General features: G+C 32.9%; 1 protein-coding gene across 5 annotated transcripts in view; it reads right to left on the bottom strand.

The window, feature by feature from the left end:
• The window catches only part of LOC140435526 (band 7 protein AGAP004871-like), an 85,587-nt gene that overhangs the window by 49,470 nt on the left and 15,910 nt on the right, over positions 1 to 20,207 (bottom strand). The gene's annotated exons all lie outside the window — the stretch shown is intronic.

The raw sequence follows: 20,207 nt of genomic DNA, 5'->3' as shown, positions 1-20,207 counted from the left end.
CTACTCCCGTTATTTTCCAACTGTTGCTATAGCTGTTGCTATCATCAAGTCCTCGTAGACACTTTATCTTAGGACCAGCAACTTCACGTAGAGTCGTACGTTGCCATGTTATCAAATCCACTGGTAACTTAAACATCTTAATATATAAGATCAAATAATGTAAACTTAATTTTAACCTATAACTTTTAACGGGTTTTTACCTAGATATTTAGTGGCTCAAAATATGTACACCTCGACATTGATGATGGAATATGGATTCCGAAAACGTTTTGTCTTTATGATATAGCCCGATTGGGTTTTTAATTATACACCTTTTATAAAGGATTTTAATAAATTTTTTTTGTGATACATGATATAGAGCCAGCTACAGGAACTTAGTTTCATTAAGATAAAATAAAATTTGTTATCACATTAGCATTGGTTGATAAAAAATCATTCAAAAGTCAAACCAACCAAGACTAATGTTTTAATGTGCATTAACATGTGTAATCAACACATGTTTTAGGGAAGAAGCTGTTACACCAGTCCAACAGTTATTTTAAACATTAATATTTTTTGCTTCTGGAAAAATGAAAATATCAGTAGCTGACTGACTATAGCGGTATATTGAGGGCAACTGCTTCAAAAATTTAAAATATATCAACTAAATGATGAAATGTTCCAAGTTCAAGAAAATTTTTTATGCTATTCTATGATTTTCAAGATGCATAGCTGCAGTTATTTATACTTTAATACAAATTGCAGAAATATATCGTTCAGAAAAAATTGTTTGCATTAAATGTCCAAAAAACCAATAACTTGTTTAAAAATTAGAAATATTGTTGAAAATGGCTGGGTTCTGTACATGGTCAAACAACATTTAATAATAGTGATATTTAAAGATTTCAAACTGTAGACTTTGTTCTAGGAGCTATATGATGCTGAAGAAACGCTGAATATAAAGGAATACGAAGCAGATATAAGTGCTACAATTAATGACCAAGAGGTAGAAGCAAAGATCAAGAAGCTAAAAAACAGAAAATTACCTAGAACTATTAAAATATGGAGGCCATGAACTTGCAAGTAAACTATCACAACTATTTGACAAAATCTTAAACGACACAGAAACACCAGAGGAATGGCATAAGAGCATCACAGTCCCCATATTTAAAAAAGGACAAAAAACTTGTCCACAAATATACAGAGGAATAACCGTATTAAATGCAACGATGAAATTTTTCACGAGTATTCTTAAAGACAAAGTGGAAAGGCAAATCACTAATGTTCAAGAACAACAAGGTTTTACAAGAGGGCGGTCCATAACAGATGCAATATTCATAATATAACAAATAAAAGAAAAAGTTATAGAGTTCGGCATGCCAGCGTATATTTGCTTCATTGATCTGACGAAGGCGTTTGACAGAGTTCGTCTGGGAGACATTCTAAATATATTAATAGAAAATACAACACCGACCAACATAACAGAGATAGTCCATAACCTAAATAATAGCAATGTAACCAAAGTTAGAGCAGGTGACCAATTCACTGAAAATATTCCAACATCGGGAGGAATTAGACAAGACGGCAGTTTAAGCCCCTTACTCGTGGGCAAAATTGTATAGAAAGTAACATCTCTCAACCTCGGATACAGAATGGACAATAAAAGAATCGGTATGGTTGTTGAGCAGATGATGCAGCAATTATTGCCGAATCAGAAGATGATCTTCAGAGACAGCTTTTTAAGTTCTTTCAAATAAGCCGCCAACTAAATATGACCATTTCTACCAACAAAACTAAATTTATGTCAATCGCAAACGATCCGCTCAGTAAGTTAGTGGTTGAGAACAACCCCATAGAACAGGTGATGCAATTCAGATATCTAGGCATAGATATATAAAGCACACACAACCCAGTAAAGGACCTAAGGAGTCAGATCAACAAAGCATCCGCATTGTCGGGATGTCTGCGGGAAATAGTCTGGTCAAATCCGTATATGCGCGCAGATAGTAAAATTAGAATCTACAAGACTTGCATACGAACGATTATGGCATAATATGGCATAGAAGTGCGTAAAGATACCAATAAAACGAAACAGATGCTAAGGGTTGCCAAAATGAAAACCCCAAGAACAATCGTGAGCAAAACAAGAAGAGACAGGGTGAGAAATACAAACGTCAGAGAGCAGTGCAAAATTCAAGATATTGTAAGATGGGGAAGGCAGCGAAAGAGGGTATGATACAATCATGTAAGACGAATGGATGAAAATAGACTTCCAAAAATTGCCCTAGAAAACAACCCGCCCGGTTCAAGACCTCCCGGAAGACCTAAACGATGGAGGGATAGTTGGCAATCTACCTCCCAGGAAATTATCCAGAGGCAACTTAAGAATTAAACAGATCAAAAGATCTCCAAGAAGTAGAAAAAGAAGAAGAAGACTTTGTTAGATTATTATTATTTTTTTATAGTTGGTCAGTGTGGATACAGTTTGATATCATATTTTATGACATATCTAGACAAGATGCTACATGATGCAACAGATGACCAGGATCTTTATAATGAATCTCCCATACGAACTAGGAATGTTGGGGAAAGAAAAAACAGGGTATGCAAACGATGATTCCCAATTTTGAAAAATCGAATGAGATTAAATTTGAACTATGAATGTTATAGTAGCAACAGCAGCTAACATCACCATAGAAAATGAAGTATTGTTTCCTGTAGATCATAATCTAGATCAACAAAAAAACTATTTAATTAAGGCCGTAAAAAACAAAGAAAAGGGAAATAATTTCACTCTTAAGATATTATTGTAAATTATGTATTGGGCAACATTTTCCAGAACTAGATTAACAATTTCTAAAAATATATTTTCTATTAAACCAATCGTTTTGTTGCTGAGGTAATTTACAACGTATAAGTTTTACACTTACTTTCACCTTTGTCAAGATAAATTTTATAGGAAAATATGATGCTTATATTTCATTAATTTGCATGTTATAAATATATTAGTTCAAATGTCTGTACTGTGTTATGCACATTACTTTTATGTTATTTCCTGGATATTGCAGTTAATATCTTTCACATTTTATTTTTGTGTCTAATATTCTTAATTTCTTTAGTAAAGTAAATTTAACAAATAATACAGCAGAATATATAAAAATTACAGTCAAAGTTAATACTGCCTCTGATGGTTCTAAAATTATTATCGAACTCACTTATAAGACGGTTTTTGTTAGTATCTGTTAAGATCCAGAACCAAAAAGTTCCAAAAAAACCGTAGTCGATAAAAAAGTTTGTAAAATAATACTAAGACTAATTTACCATCTATAAAATTGTTGACAATAATGGAAAACGCCAATAACCACCTAGTTTTTTTTTTAAATGTCAATAAAATAAAATTTTACTGGACTAATAATCAGTTTTACATCTTTCAGGCAATGCAAGTTTATTAGCTGAAGGCAGAACATTATAATTTGGATGCAAAAATAATAACCAAATAGTTTAATTAACCAAAGTATTGACGTCTTGAACAGTAATAATAACTTCTTAATTACCAGAAAATTTTTAAAATAATTATACGAAATATTAATTATAGTTATTAAAGATTATGATTTTAAACAGGTTTCAAAATTTCATAGTTTGTTCCCCTCATCACGTGGTCTAGGTATTCCAGTTTTCTGGTTTGTATAGTGGTGATTAGTTCTGTTTCTTTACCAACCCTCTTCGGTACTCCTTTATTTGTATTTCTATCAGTTTATGATATTTTTAATACGCTTCGGTATAACCAGAGTTCTAAAGCCTCGATTCTTTTTCTCTGATCCTCTGATCTCTGCGCCTCTGAGCTTCAAATTTAGATTTTTGCACGTTAGGAGTGGCTTAATTCGTTTAAATGCTGATCTGGCAATCTCTATTCGCCTGTTTATTTCTGCAGTATGATCATTGGTTTCATTGATCAAAGTTCTCAAGTACTGATATTTTTCTACTTGTTCTATCACGTTACCATTGACTGTCAATAGGTGATGTATATTTTGTGGTCTTTTTCTAATTAGTATGTACTTCGTTTTTTTAACGTTTATAGTAATTTCTATCTCAGCACTATTTATACTTAAGCTTTCGATAAGATGTTGTAGATCTTCTATACTCGTTGCTATGATCACAGTGTCGTTTGCATATCGTAAGTTGTTAATATTAATTTTCCGTTAACGGCATCTCCCGCTTTGATATTATTGAGCGTGTTTTGGAAAATGTCTTCAGAATATAAATTAAACAAAAGTGGTGATAAGACACATCCCTATCTAACTCCTCTACAGATCTTAATTTCTTCTGAGCGTTGCCCATCAATTTGAACTATAGCACTTTGGTTCCAATATATTTGCGCTATATTTATAATTGTGCTGTCAATGCGCTTGTTAATAAGTATTAATATTAGTTTTTCATGTCTTACTTTATCGAAAGATTTTTCGTAGTCAACAAAGCACAAGTGTAGATCAACGTTTACATCCCGACATCGCTGAATCAATATGTTGATGCCTAGCCTTTCGTATATTCCTACCACTTTCGTATATTCTCTTATGTATTACTTTCATCAGTACTTTTAAAGTATGACTCATTAAGCTCAGTGTTCGATAATCAGAGCACTCTTTTGCTGCTTGTTTTTTATGGATGGTTATTAATGCTGACTTCAGCCACTCTTGTGATATTATTCCCGTATCGTACACCGATACGGGAATAATATCACAAGAACATATGGGAACACCATCGTGTTGAATAAATGTGCCAATACTTCCAAGTTATCCTCTTCCACTAGTTTTAACAGTTCTACTGGTATTTTATCTAATCCAGCTGCCTTATTGTCTTTAGAGTTTTTAATAGCATATTTGATTTCATCTATCGTGATCTTTTGTTTCTCTAAAGGATCTAATTGTTGTATTTTTTGCATTTTACCTCTTTCATCTTGGTAAAGTTCTCTAACATACTCCTCCCATCGTCTTACTTTCTCTGGCAAATCTATTAGTAGTACTCCTTTTTGTCTTTTATGTGTCTTGCTGTCTATTTCGACCCATTCCAGTCACTTCTCCAATTTTTTTGTGCATATTTCTCATATCATATTTTGTTTCTAATTCTTCTATCTCTTTACATTGTTTCATCAAATAGATTTCCTTCTGTAGATCTTTTTCTTTATATTTTCTTCATTCTTCCATCTGTAATAGTATTTCTTATGTCACCTACTGTTTTTTAGCCTCTGACGTATGTTGTATCAAACTTTCTTGAGCTGGTTTTAGTAATGTGTTTTTTATATTATACCACTTTTTATTTACATTCATAATTTGTTTATCAGTTAGTGTTTTTTTGCATATTAACATTCACTTTATTTTTTATTCGTTTTTTATTTCTTCGTTTTTTAGCATTCTTGCATTAATTTTTCGTTATTGTTTTCTGAGTTAAATTCTTTTTAATTTTATTTTCACGTCAGCAACTAACGGATTGTGATCTGAGTTAACATCTGCTCCAGGATAAGTTTTAACTGAGGTTATAGAGTTTTTATATCTGCTCTTTACGAGTATAAAGTCAATCTGGTTTCTGATAATGTGGTTTTCTGTATGTGAAGGAGACGTCCATGTATATAGTCTTCCCTTAGGAAGCTGAAACCAAGTATTGGCAATTACCATATTCTTTTCTTGGCAGAATTCTATGAGCCTTTCTCCTCTCTCGTTTCTAGTTCCTAATCCGAACTGTCCAACTATATTTTCAACTCTACCTTTCTAACCAAACTTTCTAAGTTTATCATTTGCAAAGTTCACATCCTCGTTATTGTTGAAATGCCACATTTAAAGGAGTTGTTCGAATCTGTTTCTTGGCATGAGATCTTTTACCTTGTTAGCGTATAAAAAATTAGTGCTCCAATAAGCTTTTAGACGTGGTAGCTGAACTAAACCCATCCAAATAATTACACCAAGAAATATTTCCATTTCTGTGTTATCAGTGGGAACCCATTCCTTTACGTGGCCTTTTGGCTTCTGCTTCTCTCTCAACACTTGCTCGGCATAAAGATTGGTTTGGTACACCATATGGTCAATAATCTCATTTGTAATAAATAGTTTGAAAAAGTCGTATGGAGTCTGCTCATATCTATCGTAGAATTCAGCTTTAATTCCAATATCAACACTAGAGAAATCAAACGTTCTTAGTGAAGTACCATCAACGGGTCCCCATACTATTTGAGTATCCTGGGTAGTGTTATTTTCTTCATCGGCGTCTTCGGATATATTTCGAGCTATCACATCTTCAATAGTTTGATCAATCTGTAACAAAATAACTGCTGTGATCCAAACATTTTTCAATTGATTTATAATAGCAATGTCGCCAACAAAAAAGAAAGATCTGAACTAAGCTTACTCACCATACTGTTGTCGTGTTCAGTTGTAAGTTCACTGATACATTCAACTGACGTGGATGGAGCAAGTTCTCTTTCAACATTGATCGCCTCAGTGGTTTCAAATTTTTTTGCACGTTTTGTAGGAATTTCTTCATCACTACAGGTTGCGTCACTACTATCAGCTACATACTCATCGGATAAATAAACGTCCTCAAATTCACTTATTTTATCGTCTTCATCAGATAACAATTCATCCCACAATGTTTCCAGCCTACGTTGCTCTTGTTCATAATCACCGTTAGCCATGCTGCTCTCTTGATGTTTCGACTTAGAATGATGAAATGTGCGTAGTCAATGAAATCAGAAACACAAACCAACTTGTTGACATGCGCAAAGTGTGACATCACATTCATGTCTCGCCGTCTCTGTAGGCCGATATATTCGGAAAGACGGCGAGACATTAATGTGATGTCACGAGAAAAATGAAAAAAAAATACGTAAAATTTTGCAATATTAGAACTGAACTATATGTCAGTTATACATATTGAGCATTCTATTTAACAAAAAATAACAAAAAAACTCCCGTCCATGCGGAACTTTTTTTACTTAGTACACCCGTGCTTAACGTGTTAACAGTAAAATCAATCATATGAAGTTACAAAAAATAATTTGGGGGTGTAAATGTTTATTATTTATCCTAATACATCGTTCAATTAAATATGACGTATATTATTCAAATTAAAATTCGGAATAAATAATATGTTAAGTGGTACAATATTGGAATTTTCTCCTATATTTTTAATTGTGAATGCACATTTATATGCGTGCTTAGCCAGACGGCCAGATGTCGAATTGCAATGGCTTTCGTCGGATTTGAAAGCAACCAATCATGCTGAGCAATAAGATATGATATAAATTAGGAATTTAGCAGTACTCATTCTGCGAAGCTCTCAGAGCAGCTGAAGAAAGAGGCCAATTTAGAAAAATTGTTAGGAATATTGGAATAACGTGATACTTAGTAATGGGGTAGTAATTTCAAATTTAACTTTGAAAAACTGCGAAAATTTGAGGTAAAGCAGGACTATCAAAAGGATATACAAGAAACCTACGCCAAACAAGATAGTACTACTGTGAGTATCATACAACAAAAGTTCTTGAAAATGACAAACACTATAAAGGAAGCTACGTCGAAGAACATACCAAGAGCAAAAAGATTTAGAAAAAACCACTGGTTCAATGACGAATGCATAACAGAGTTAAAAAAAAGATCAGATTTGAATTTAAAAAGTTTACGTTCGCAAAAACAAGACGACCTAGAAAGGTATGCCGTACAACGAAAAAAAGTAAAGAGAATCCTAAGGGAGCGGAAACGAAAGTATATGGAGAATAAAATTAAGCGCATTGAAGAAAATTACAAGAAAAATGAAATAAAAATTTTTTATAAAGAAGTAAAACACATTAAAACTGGGTACCAGGGAAGAACGATGAATGTAAAAGATAAGCAAAGAAACCTGATAGTGGATGAAGACCAAATATGTGAAAGGTGGAAAGAATATTTCGAAGAGATACTAAATGACGAAGTGACTACTGAAGAAAATTGTTATGTTCCTAGACCTCAAATAGTAATAGAAGAAATACCAAAGCCCACAAGAGAAGAAATTAAAGAAATAATAAAAGATATGAAAAACCAAAAAAGTCCCGGGGAGAGCGGTCTTAATAAACAAACTTGGTGAGCTAATACTAGAAGTATGGGATGCCGAAGAAATGCCTCAAGAATGGAATAAGTCGATTATAATTCCTAGTGAGATGCAACGGTACAGTCTCAGAAAAATTGGAAGTGAAAAAAGGTGTTCGCCAAGGAGACCCTTTGTCTACATTGCTATTCAATATAGTTCTAGAAAAAATTGTAAGGATTAGTGGGATAAATAGGTCCGGTAATATTTTATACAAGGAGCACCAATGCTTAGCATACGCTGATGATGTGGTTCTCATTGCAAGAAATGGAAAAGAACTATCAAATATAACAAAAAAACTGATTCGGGAAAGCTCTAAAATGGGACTGAAAGTTAATATTAATAAATCGAAGTACATGGAGATCTCGAGCAAAAAAGGAATAAGCACCAGGGGATCCTTTAAATTGGAGGTGGAGAATGGATCAGTTGTAGAATTCGAGAAGGTGGATGAATATATGTACTTAGGTACTCTTATTGATCAGACATGTAAAGAAGAAACTGAAATCAACCTGAGACGACCAAGAGCAACAGGTGTGCTGGAGCCATGAGCAAAATAATTAAGGCCAAAGATATATCTCGTAATACAAAAATAAGAGTATACAAAACTATAATTAGACCCACAATGCTATACGCTGCTGAGACATGGACTATGAACAAAAGCGTACAGAACACATTGGAAGCATGGGAAAGAAAGATACTTCGCAGAATATTTGGTGGAAAAGTAGTAGAGGGAGAATGGAGGAGACGAACTAATACAGAAGTGTATCAGTTGTATGCTAACCCTACAATAACAAAAATGGTGAAAAAACGTAGACTAGAATGGCTTGGCCATCTAGAAAGAATGCAAGGTAATAGACTAGTCAAGAATATTGCTTGGAGAGTATCTGAGGGCAAAAAAAAGAGAGGAAGACCAAGAAAGAAATGGAGAGATGCAGTAATGGAAGATATCAGAGAGATGGGAATCAGAGATTGGAAGCTGTTAGCTAAGAATAGAAAACGATGGAAATTATCCATCCAGCAATGGGCCTAAAAGGCCTGTTAACGCTGTACATACATACATACGTAGTAATGGGAAAACGGCAAGAGAGAGAGAGAGATCGATCTTAATGAATCTTCATTGTAAAAAGCAGCTGAAACTTCACAAACGGCAATGAAAATAATATTAAATTCTAATCCAAGAAATTGGAGGTTTTGTTTTTCCGACACAATAAATAATTTATTATCAATTGTACTATGGTTGAAATTTCTATTTTAAAATATTGTTTTAATACTAAGCAATAAATTAAACATAAAAACTTAATTTAGATGCACTAAATCACGGTTTAAGATAAAATCTACAACTTCTCTAAATCTCGTCTGCTAACATGCTGTCAAAAGATTGAATATTGTTTTCTTGACAGGTTTCCGCGCTAAATTCAAATGTAATTCGCATTTATTGCGAATAGTCGAATGTACCCTATGGCAGAATGTGGACCACTTTCCCCTAATAACAAGATAATAAACAAGACAAGATATAAAAATAACTAAACTAGAAAATATAATATTTTTCCTTATCTAAAACATAATATTATTAAAGTTTTTTACTAAAGATAAATTTGAACGTAAAATAAAAATTCCTACGCCAACGAACTTGATTAAAAAATAAAAGGATTCATTATTGTGTCATTTCATTTACAAAGTGTACATATTTATCCATTATTCATTCATACGCCCAAAAAATTAGCTTTTAACGAACTAAATTCTGTAGAGAACATGCATTTTAAAATAATATGAATAAAAAAATGCATAATTAAAAATATTTTAACAAAAGCCTGTACGGCCACGTTTAACAAAAGCCTGTACATGCTTTATACATGGTATGCAGACATACAGTGTGTCCCAAAAGTGATAGAGTTTGTAAAACACTCATAGTTTTATTGTATACATAAAATCCAATGGTTTGGTACCTCATACCACACGATCGAATAAAAATACGTCACAGTACCTTTTTGACACATCCATCTTTCTCATCGATACCTCATCATCCGCCTAGCTGTTACCTCGTGTTATACAATCAAATGACACAAAAAAGCATTATTGCACACCTGGACATCTTTCACAATGGCTTCCCGTTTTATTTTCACATGGTACTAGACTGTGCATTCTCGAAAACCAGTATCATTCTCGGGTTTTCTATCCCTTCTTCGTTTTACAGAAACCAAGGTAACCAAGTCCGCTAAATATAAGTTTATTCCGTCATTGTTTTTAAAAGAGTTGATATTTTTTATAGTAGATTGTCTTTAATATTCAGAAATTGCATCAAAACATTTTTTAGCGCAATTACAAGCTTCGCCAATTATATGAGACTGTGACTATAGTTTCTTTGAAACATATTGCATACTCCCAAAGCCTTTTCTTTTCTTAGAATTTTTCCCACGAGCGCAAGGTAACTGATCGCTTGAACACTCCCCGTATCTGCCATGATTATTTTGATTATCAGATAAAAGTATCAGACGTTGTAAATAACCACTTTCACTTTAAAATAAAACAAACTGAGCACTAAGATAATTTTCAGAAACAGAAACTGAAAGTATCTGTAGAAATCAGGTTACCTATTTAATTAAAGCTGAAGAGTGGTATTAAAAACAAGAAATGTCAAAAATTGGACTTACCGAGTTCTTTCCTTGTGGTCTTCAATTGTGTGTGTGTGTGTGTGTAGAGTAAAGGGATGGCCTTAGACATAGTCTATAAGGCTTCTTTCAGACGGACGACATTTTGTCGTAGTCGTGTACGGCAACGATATCGTGTATAGCAGTTAACTCATTGATTAAATGTAAATTTTCACATGACGCGATTTAAAATCGTAGTCGTACACGACTGTCGTAGTGCCCCGGCGGGATCACTGCGGCGACACGATGTCGTGGTCGTGAACGACTGCAGTGGACGCAGTGGTACAAGCAAGTCCATTCTAGTTTTCACACTTGTCGTGCGTAGGCGAAAAAATGGTGATTTATTCTAAACAGTGGTAGTTGATTTAGATTTAAAAATATTTGTAAAATATTTAAATTAAAAAAAAATGGATATCGAAATTGATAACGAGCTTCTTATCAATCTTGTTGAACAGCGGCCGGTGTTATGGGATAAAACTTTAGAACAGTATAAAAACCGAAATAAGACATTACAGGGTTGGAAAGAAATTTGCAGAATTTTAAAAGATGGATTTGATGAGATGTCAGAAAAAGAACAAAATGAAATTGGTAAGTAAAAATATTTCGCTTAGTAAACTTATATTTTTAAATGTTGCCAATGGACTGATCCTTTCCCGGTCAGAAAATAATCTGCGAAAAGGTTTCTAATTTCATTTGCTGATAATCCTCCACGTACTGAATGACTATTAGGAACATCCCCAATACTTTCACCTATTGTCAAAGTGTCTTGTGCATTATATCCATCTCTATCACGTACGTAGTTATGAAGAACACAGCATGCTTTAACTATATCCACAGCAAAATTCTGCGACACATTAAAAGGACGGTGAAAAATTCTCCATTTATTTGAAAGAATACCGAATGCACATTCCACGTACCTTCTGGCTCTAGTTAAACGGTAATTAAAAACTTTTTTTTTGACTGATAAATTATGGCCTCCAAATGGACGAAGTAAATTATCATCCAACGCAAAAGCTTCATCCCCTACAATTACATACGGTAAGTTTGATGCAAATCCTTCCAATGGTTCTGAAGGGGGAATAGCTAATTCATTATCTTTTAGTAGTTTCCAAAATGTTGTATTTTTAAACACAGTCGAATCACAATCTTTTCCATACGATCCAATATCAACATAAGTAAATTTATAATCTGAATCTACTACCGCCAATAAAATAACAGAGTAATAATGTTTATAATTAAAGTACATGGACCCAGTATGGGCTGGTTTAATCATCCGTATATGTTTCCCATCTACAGCTCCTATACAATGCGGAAAATTAGACCGTTTCTCAAACATATTTGCAATGGCTTTCCATTTTTCAGTTGAGGGTTTAGGTAAACAATCATTGTGCATAACATTCCATATAACCTTTGAGACCTGTTGAACAATACCACTAATCGTCGAAATTCCTATTTTGTATCTGTGATGGAGGTCGGTAAATGAACATCCAGTAGCAAAGTACCTAAAAAAAATATCTTTTAAATGATACCTACCTCATAATGTTTTTCTTTTATTTACAGGTAAACTACTTACAAAGAGATGGAAAAATATAAAGGACAGTTTTCTAAGATGGCTTAAAAAATATTATGACACAATGCGTTCAGGTGCTGCTGCTAATAGCTTGAAGAAATATGTTTATTACGACCAATTATTATTTTAAAAAAAAAACTGCCCATCCAAATAAAACAGAAAATAGTTTAGGTGACACTATCAACCAAGAACAAGTGTCTGTTGACAATAATACAACACCAACAACTAAAAAACGTAAACTTGAAGAGCCACAAATACAATCGGGTTCCAAAAAAAGGATGACTGCATTTGAAGAACGAATAATTGCAGCACTGGAAACACCTAAACCACCAGCACATCAAACTTTTACAGATCGACATATGGCATTTTTCGCTGGAATAGTACCTTCTTTAAACAATTTTAACGACGATCAAATTTGTGAATTCCAAATTGGAGTACTACAATTAATTCAGTCTCTAAAGCGAAACGATTTTTCAAATTCAGCAAATCGAACGCATGCAGGTAATCCCAACTTTGATTTAGGACAAGCAGTAGTTCCCACACAATCTAGAATGACACACTACTTGCCTTCTGAACACACAGCAATGCAAATATCGCCAATACCATAAATATTGTCAATACCATTATATTCTCAAGGAACAACATCCAACTTTCGTAATGAAAAAGGATCTTCGCAAAGCACCGCACTGCAGAATAATTCTGAAAGAACTTACCCTTTTGCTACCTTCAGGACAATCTTCAGGAAAAAATAGCGCTGCCGCTGAATTAACAGAAGAAACAAATAATGTATTTTCCCCATCGTATTCAACCGTCTCATCTGACGGCTCACAAAGTATTAATTTGTTTGATTAATGATAGGTACATACCGAAATTGCATTATGTATTTATAGTTTACATTTTTTTGTTGTTTTTTTCGTACAGAATAAAATAGTATGCATTTATTAGAATGTTATTACTTACCTTAGAGTAACTGCGAGCATCTCGATTGGTGTTATGCAATTTCGCATATTGGTGTCCTGTTTCTGTAAATCACCCTGTATCTTCATGCTTAATTCATCGAAACTTGCAACAGACATTCGAAAGTAATGAAAAAATTTTATGTTGTCTTCTCGCAGATCCTGAAATAATGTGACAAATTCGCCCACTAAATACCTATTTTCAAGAAGCGGATGAGTCCAATATTTTCTTATTTTTCGAGATTTTCGGCGACAATGCCATAATGCCAACACTATTAAACGCTTTCTTTTTCTGTCATCCATCATACAAGACAACAAGGCAGAAATTAAAAGCAAACAAACTTTTTTTCACAAAACGACACTGCACGACAACGACAAAATGTCTTCCGTCTGAAAGAAGCCAAACTTGTTTTCACGACACGACACTGCACGACAACGACAAAATGTCGTCCGTCTGAAAGAAGCCTTAGCCACAGGATTCATTTTTATTCATACACATATAGGTACATATTGGCTGCTTATAAGGTTAAATACCGATTTTAGCTTCTTTAACGTAATTTATTATTGCATCTAAAACGCGTTTATTATGGCTTGATAAGTCTTCAATTGTAAAATACCTGATGTGTATTATAATAAAAGTAACAGAAAATTTGATTATGATTGTCTGTGGAGATAAATTGATCAGCACAAATTATTCGTATTCTTAATTCTTAAATTTATCAGTGGCGTTTCATGACGGCAACTTAAAAGTATTAACTACATCTAACATTTAATTTGTTTTATAAATTTATTTAAAAAAAAAAAAAAAAATCAGCAGATAACAACGTTAAATTCTTTAGATAATTAATTTTCAAATAGCAAATAGACCGATTGTTAGTAAAAGCGATCTTGCTACTCATAAATAGTCCTCCATATTTTAGAAAATTTAATAAATAGTTAAATTAACAATCCAAAAATAAAATTGTGATTTAAATTAATTTAATCTATTAAATTATTAATTATTACAAAAAGACGTTATTAGATTTAATTTCAATGCAGGGCATCTGCCATCCACTTATACGTCGCTCTGATGATACTTAATGAGATTGACATACGTATAAGTGGCTGGCAGATGCTCTGTATTCAAATTAAATCTAATAACGTCTTTTTGTTTTAGTTCTTTATTCGACTTCGTATAAGTTCTATATTCGACTAGTAGAATAGATTTAATAGAAAAAAAATCTTGGATTGAACATTACTCACAACTTCTTACTGAAACAAGACCTCAATTCACGAATACCATTATAACAACATATGAAGTGAAATACGATGAAGACGATGAAATAACAGTACAGGAAGTCAATAATGCAATACGAAATCTAAAAAATCAAATCGCATGCGGACCTTAAGGTATATCGAACGAATTATTAAAACACAGACCACAAGTATTGCGGGAATTATTGGCATACTATGTCTTCATCATATTCTATAAAGGATATGACTTACCACCGGAGTGGACAAAAGCACATATTAACAACATATACAAAAAAAGAGAGACAAATAACTGTCCAAGCTACAGGGGATTAAGTGTCATAAATTCACTCTGAAGAATTAAAAATTACTTGTAGAAAAATATAGAACCAATTCTGAAAGCAAATCAAGTAATTCCTAACCATCAATTTGGATTTAGAGCGAAACTCGCCCCTATTGAACAAGTCCACTAAGTTAAAAAAAACACTATATAAATCCTTTAAAGATCAAGAATATTGCTCCGCTACCTTTTTGGACATCGCCCAAACTTTCGACAAAGTTTGGTACGACGGACTAATATATAAAATTCGTTTCCAAAATTAAAAATTTCCTTATCCTCAAATCCTACCTTTAAAATACACACTTTCAAGTAAGGTATCAAGACAAAGTCACAAATCTACATCCAATAAGGGCTGACATACCTCAGGGGATCCGATCCTCTATACCATTTACACAGCTGATCTTCCCACTAGTAAAAATAAAACCATTGCAACATATCCAGATGATACCGCTGTTGTGGCATCTCACAAAGATACTGTCATTGGTTCTCAAATCTTACAGACTCACTTGGATGTTATTTTCTCTTGGTAAAAACCTGGCGAATTAAAGCAAATTAAATTTAATATATCCATGTCACCTACACCTTACGAAGAGGTGCCTCTCCAACTGTGACATTTAATGGTCAGTTCTTGCAACAAAAAGAAGATGCAAAATATATGGGAATCCGTCTGAACCGACGATTAACTTGAAGGACACGTATATTTGCTAAGAGTAAAGCAACTGGGCTTAAACTTAGCAAATTGTTCTGGATATTAGGTCGTAAATCACAATTAAGAGTTATCAACAAAACCAATATGGAGCTACGGAATTCAATTGTGGGGGACAGCATCTCACTCAAATATCGAAATCTTACAAAGATTCCGTCCAGAGAACATTTTTAGGATTATCGTAAACGCTCTATGGTACATACGTAAGTAACAGTGTTATTGCTTTTAATCTTAAAAAGAAAACAGTGGAAGAAGAAATATCCTACTTCTCCCATAAGCATGAAGAACGCTTAGGCAATCACTCCAACTCATTGGCTCAACTCCTAATGAGACGTCCAGTCTAGCGAAGGTTAAGAAGGCATCTTCTATGTGAACTGCCTGTCAGATTTTCGAATTAAATGTTGTGTAGTAGTTAAGTTTACCAAATCCAAAATTAGACAAGCCAAAGGAAACTGTCACTGGACGGTTTTCCTAAATGTTTTGTTACTATCATTATCATTTGCTTATTGCAAAATTTACAGATTGCAAATTAAATCGGACGTTTATTAAAAAAAAATAATAAAAAAAATATTGCATTAGAAACAAACATAAGACAAGAGTACAAACTGAATTTTTGTTATTCAATTTGATTGTGGAGGAAATTAAAGAGAAAACAAAAACGAACCGAGTGGATACGTAAGATGTAAAACCGACCGGAAAATTATGTACTATGCCGATGATACAATAATTATAGTAGAAAATATGGATGGCCTCCAGATAATGTTACATTCATTTTACACCACTATCCTACATTATGACATGATAATCTCAATATAAAAACCAAAACCTGGTAATTTCAAAAAAATCTATACATTGGAGATTGGTGATTGGGAAAAAAATTGTACAGATTTACGAGGTGGATTAACTGAATGCAAAATTATCTAGCGACAGCAAAATAGAGGAAGATGTAAAGCAACAAATAAATCAAGTAAACATATATGGCTGCTTAAACGTTTATATTGGAAAAGTAAGTTTTTATGACAAGCAAAATCATAACATTAAATTGTGGTTGGACCGGTAATTTAGTAAACTACTGAGACTTAACTGGACATGAAGTAACACAAAGAGTATTGGAAAAAATCAAAAATATACTTCGCAAAATAACAAACAAAACATTGCACGACAAAGTACGTAGAAGATAGGAGGCACCTATACAAAATTGGAGGAATTAACAAATGGACCATGTAAAACTGATAAGAGTGAGAGACAAATCCCCAATTTCCCCCCTGGAAAAATCTAGATAATCTATGAAACTGAGGAGTACACTAAAGGAAAAACGTGCAAATATGTCCATAGCGATAAAAAAGAAAGAAAAGAAATGGAATAAGAAAAGTTCTTAGATTTTTCTCTTTTACTATTGGATCCATTTAGAGTTGATCACATTTTTAAATTCCACAAGGAATCTACGTTCCTGTATTTGGCTGTATACCATATATTAAAAAATTTATTAAAATCCTTTGTAAAAGGTATATATTTAAAAACCCAAACGGGCTGTGTTAGACAGAACGTTTTCGGAATACATCATTCCATCATCGGTGTCCTAGAAAATATGTAACCACTTAATTAAAAAGAACATGAAGTTAAAATTTTGACCAAGGTTAAAGAAAAGTGTGGTTAATACTTACTAGGAGTACATGAATGTAGCCACTAAATATATTGGTAAAAACCCGTTAACAAATAATTAGTTAAATTTGTTCGACATTATATCTTATAAATACTTATGATGTTAAAGTTACCGTTGGATTAGGTAACATGGCGACATATGACTCCACGTTGAAGTTGCAAGTCCTGATACGGTGTGTCTACGAGGACTTTATGGAAGCAACTGATTGAAATGACAATGTTGACAAGTTAGGACGGAAGTCATAACAGAGTAGTCAATATAACTGTATGTATCTACTTAAGATAAAAGCCAACGTTAATTAAAATTGTTAGAGTAAGAAATTTTTAAATTAATATAACAGTATCAACCATCAATATTGTTATTTTAAAATTATATATATATATATATATGAGATGAAATGTGGAGAAAAGATTGTGTGGTTATAGATAGGCAACCAACTATACATGTGTGTGGTAGTGTAGTGAAATAGAGATTTTAATATTAGGCCCTTTATGTTTCTTAAACATTTGGTACCTGGAAAATAGAAACTAGACACATGTAGAAGGTTGAGTTGTTGATATTTCGTTGATGTTGGTGGAATAAGAATGAATGTATTTAAAATATGAAAGTGTACTTGTGTGAATGGAATAAAACTTTTGTAGTGTAATGGTCATGTGAAATTTATCTTATAACTCGATTATAGAAGGCCCTGTATGTCAAAAAACAACATTTGGTACCTGGTAAATGTAAAACTTATTAAGTTATAAGTACATGAAAATTAAATATCTGATAGGGTGTTAACAGACTAAGTGGTGTGGAAGTTTTATTTTATTAACTATTATGTGAAATGAATAAAATTTGATGGTTGGGACATGGTTTTGTAATATGTTAATAGAATAGTACTCAACTTATAACTTAAGAAAGGCCCTATCTGTCATAAGCAACACTAGGTACATGGGAAATATAAAAGGATAAGTTATAAGTTGAATGAGTTGCAGGTGTATAATTATCTGAAATGTGAAAATGGAATGGTTGTGGGTTGGCTCTGTTAAAATTAAGTAAAACAAAAATTATGGTGTCAGCTTTACTGGTAATTAAGTTATGGGATTTTTTTTTAATTCTTAATGGATATGAAGGTCTTATGGTGTTCGTTAAGCTATTATTTAAAATAAACAGAATTTGATGGTTGGATCATGGTTTCATGGATCATTCATTTATCACTATTCGTTCACGAAATACTCATCTTCTTTAGTCCACTCCAAAAACTTTTCTGTCAACACATCACACTCTCAATCAGTCCTTGTCTCTCTCTATTAAACCCAAACTTCTAGTCCGACCCACTATACCTATTGTTGTCCATGCTTCTTGTCGGCACCTCCAAACCTTAGACTATTCTTCATCCCTTTCAAACAAACCTCTCAGTCATCACTTCACTCTTCCACACAACCTCTCCTTAGGGATTGGTTGTGGTTCTCTGGGGATCTCAGCCTTCTGCATTCTTTCCGTATCTCACATTTTTTCAAAAACAATATAATTTTCTTTTTTCACTTAATTTCAACAGAGCCACCTAAAAACCATTTCATTTTCATAATTAAGGTTTATATACACCTGCAAATCATCCAACTTATAACTTATCTCTTTACATTTCTCATGTACCTACTGTTGCTTTATGACAGATAGGTCCTTTCTCAAGTTATAAGTTGAGTACTATACATACAACATACTACAAAACCATGATCTCAGCCTTCTGCATTCTTTCCGTATCTCACATTTTTTCGAAAACAATATAATTTTCTTCTTTCAATTTTAATTTCAACAGAGCCACCTAAAAACCATTTCATTTTCATAATTAAGGTTTATATACACCTGCAAATCATCCAGCCTATAACTTATCTCTTTACATTTCTCATGTACCTAGTGTTGCTTTATGACAGATAGGTCCTTATCAAGTTATAAGTTGAGTACTATACATACAACATACTACAAAACCATGATCCAACCATCAAATTCTGTTTATTTTAAATAATAGCTTAACGAACACCATAAGACCTTTATATCCATTAAGAATTAAAAACAAATCCCATAACTTAATTACCAGTAAAGCTGACACCATAATTTTTGTTTTACTAAATTTTAACAGAGCCAACCCACAACCATTCCATTTTCACATTTCAGATAATTATACACCTGCAACTCATTCAACTTATAACTTATCCTTTTATATTTCCCATGTACCTAGTGTTGCTTATGACAGATAGGGCCTTTCTTAAGTTATAAGTTGAGTACTATTCTATTAACATATTACAAAACCATGTCCCAACCATCAAATTTTATTCATTTCACATAATAGTTAATAAAATAAAACTTCCACACCACTGTCTGTTAACACCCTATCAGATATTTAATTTTCATGTACTTATAACTTAATAAGTTTTACATTTACCAGGTACCAAATATTGTTTTTTGACATACAGGGCCTTCTATAATCGAGTTATAAGATAAATTTCACATGACCATTACACTACAAAAGTTTTATTCCATTCACACAAGTACACTTTCATATTTTAAATACATTCATTCTTATTCCACCAACATCAACAAAATATCAACAACTCAACCTTCTACATGTGTCTAGTTTCTATTTTCCAGGTACCAAATGTTGAAGAAACATAAAGGGCCTAATATTAAAATCTCTATTTCACTACACTACCACACACATGTATAGTTGGTTGCCTATCTATAACCACACAATCTTTTCTCCACATTTCATCTCATATACATAATTTTAAAATAACAATATTGATGGTTGATACTGTTATATTAATTTAAAAATTTCTTACTCTAACAATTTTAATTAACGTTGGCTTTTGTCTTAAGTAGACACATACAGTTATATTGACTACTCTGTTATGACTTCCGTCCTAACTTGTCAACAATGTCAATTCAATCAGTTGCTTCCATAAAGTCCTCGTAGACTCACCGTCTCAGGACTTGCAACTTCAACGTGGAGTCATATGTCGCCTTGTT

This window comes from Diabrotica undecimpunctata, chromosome 3 (genome assembly GCF_040954645.1).
Source record: "Diabrotica undecimpunctata isolate CICGRU chromosome 3, icDiaUnde3, whole genome shotgun sequence".
Classification (NCBI taxonomy): domain Eukaryota; kingdom Metazoa; phylum Arthropoda; class Insecta; order Coleoptera; family Chrysomelidae; genus Diabrotica; species Diabrotica undecimpunctata.
Note: the sequence above shows the minus strand (reverse complement) of the source record. Positions and strands in the feature narration are given on the sequence as shown.